Source organism: Triticum aestivum, chromosome 1A (assembly GCF_018294505.1).
Source record: "Triticum aestivum cultivar Chinese Spring chromosome 1A, IWGSC CS RefSeq v2.1, whole genome shotgun sequence".
Classification (NCBI taxonomy): domain Eukaryota; kingdom Viridiplantae; phylum Streptophyta; class Magnoliopsida; order Poales; family Poaceae; genus Triticum; species Triticum aestivum.
In genome coordinates this window covers 569,579,415-569,582,391 of record NC_057794.1, presented here as the reverse complement: position 1 = coordinate 569,582,391, position 2,977 = coordinate 569,579,415, and positions in this window count along the sequence as shown.

Here is a 2,977-nt window from a genome sequence, read left to right as displayed (position 1 = left end):
CTCGCCGCCGTCACGGGTGCTCGCCGAAGCCGCCTCCCCACGCCGCCTCGCCTCCCCGCCGCCGGATCCGACCGGGAGAGGCCGGAGCGACCTTCCTCTCGCCTCCCCGCCGCTCCATCAAGCTCGCCGGAGCCGAGGGAGCTCGCCGGACTTGCCTTGGGCCGCGTGCCCACAGAACCCCAGATCTGGATCCGGATCTCGTCTGGGTTGACTTTCTATCCCCGAAACCCTAATTATTTGCTCATGTTCATTGCATCGTAACTTTGCATCCGTAGCTCCGTTTTGGGCATATAGCATATCAGAATGTTCGTCTCAGAGAGTACATCATTTCATTCCATTGCATCATTTTCATTCGAATTCATCTTGATGCCCTAAATGTTGTTAGAAGAGTGCTACTTCTTTTAGACATTTGTCATTTTTGCCATGATTATTGTATGCATGATATGTCCCTGAGTTCTACATATGTTTTGTTAAGGGTTTTTCCATCTTTCCAGAGGTGCAACCCATGTATTTTTGTGATGTGTGTGGTGACTAGCACAAGCTTGCAAAGTGAGGCACTTGGTAATGCTGATTTCAGGGACTTAGCATTTCCACTAAGTCCTTGACCTGTTTATCTCATATTGCCATATGTTCATGTTGTTTCCTAGTGATCCGTGCCTCTTTTGAGGATGATCAGTAAGGATGTTTTGTTAATCTTGTAGTGCTCTATCCATCCATGTCTTTGTTTGCAATTATGGAGCACCCTAGCTTAAGTCAATCGAGCTCTACTTTTGCTATTTCGTGAATCTGGGCAGATTGTCTACTTGTTAGCGATTTTGCCGAGGATGTTGTAGTTGATCCGTGCATGCTATGTTATTGTTATTGCCATGTCTAGCTTGTATTTTGTGTATTCTTGATGGGTGTATGCTTAGTTTGTCATGACTTGCTCCGTAGTGAGTGCATCGAGCTCGTAAACATGCCTACTTGATCTCTGTTTCAGCATGCTCCAGTTTTCACTAAGTCTGAGAACTGATTATGTTTTTGCCATGTTCACATGCTTGCAATTGTATTTTCTGATCCCTTTTGGCTCAAGGTCACTAAGGGACTTTTGTTAAGCTCTTTGAGTAGCTCCATGCCATACTTTACTTTGCCATGTTCAGGTCATGTAGCATATAGTTTTGTTGCTCCGAAGAGTGCTATCTGATCTGAAATTCCAGACAAGTGTTAATTTCACTAAGTCTGAAATCTGTTTACCATATGCATTTTTGTCATGCTTGTTTGAACCTGTTAATGGATGAATTGGTCGTAGCTCAGTGCTAGACTTTTGTTAAGAATCATGAATGCATCCCTGCCATGTATTTTGATGCCATGTTTGAGTGTTGTAGCTTGTTCATCTCGTTGTATTTAGATGGCTACTTGATGTAAATCGCAGAACGTGGTCATATTTGAATTGCTTACCATTTCCAAACCGCAACTCCGATTCCGGTGTTCTTTATATCGTTTTCAAGTGATTTCATCTCATCTTTCCAGTGACACACTTGGATTTCCAAGTTGAGGCCAGATTCATGCATTCCTTGTCAAATCTTGCATATGCATTCCGCATCGCATCCCGCATAGCATACCATGTTTGCATCATATTGTTTGATCCTTGCACGTGGTTGATTGTGTTCTTGTTGCTTGTTTGTCTTGTTTGGGTAGAGCCGGGAGACAAGTTCGCTAACGAGGAGCCCGTTGAGTTTGCTTTCGAGGATCCAGTCAACTCTGACAACTTTGCAGGCAAGATGATCATACCCTCGAAATCACTACTATCTTTGCTTTGCTAGATGCTCGCTCTTTTGCTATGCCAATGCTACGATGCCTACCACTTGCTTTCAAACCTCCCAAATTGCCATGTCAAACCTCTAACCCACCATGTCCTAGCAAACCGTTGATTGGCTATGTTACCGCTTTGCTCAGCCCCTCTTATAGTGTTGCTAGTTGCAGGTGAAGATTGGAGGCCGTTCCTTTTTAGAACATTATTTACTTGTTGGGATATCATTATATTATCTTGTTATCTTAATGCATCTATATACTTGGTAAAGGGTGGAAGGCTCGGCCTCTCGCCTAGTGTTTTGTTCCACTCTTGTCGCCCTAGTTTCCGTCATATCGGTGTTATGTTCCCGGATTTTGCGTTCCTTATGCGGTTGGGTTATAATGGGAACCCCTTGACAGTCCGCCTTGAATAAAACTCCTCCAGCAATGCCCAACCTTTGTTTTACCATTTGCCACCTAGCCTTTTCCCTTGGGTTTCGCGGACTCAAGGGTCATCTTATTTTAAACCCCCCGGGCCAGTGCTCCTCTGAGTGTTGGTCCAACCTAGATCACCGTGCGAGACCGTCCCTCGGCAACTTGGGTTACGTTGGCTCCCGTACGCTTAGCTTATCCGGTGTGCCTTGAGAATGAGATATGTGCAGCTCCTATCGGGATTTGTCGGCACAGCGGGTGGTGTTGCTGGACTTGTTTTACCATTGTCGGAGTTGTCTTGAAGAACCGGGATACCGAGTCTGATCGGAACGTCTCGGGAGGAGGTTTATTCCTTCGTTGACCGCGAGAGCTTGTCATGGGCTAAGTTGGGACTCCCCTGCAGGGATTTGAACTTTCGAAAGCCATGCCCGCGGTTATGGGCAGATGGGAATTTGTTAATGTCCGGTTATAGATAACTTAAACCTTAACTTAATTAAAATGAATCAACCGTGTGAGTTACCATGATGGCCTCTTCTCGGCGGAGTCCGGGAAGTGGACACGGTGTTGGAGTAATGTTTTGCGCAGGTTGTCCTCTAGTTTCTCGCTCGCGCTTTGCATCCTCTTCTCGCTCTCTTTTGCGAACAGGATAGCCACCACATTTGCTAGTCGCTTGCTGCAGCTCCACCTATTTTACCTTGCCTTACCTATAAGCTTAAATAGTCTTGATCACGAGGGTGCGAGATTGCTGAGTCCCTGTGGCTCACAGATTACTATT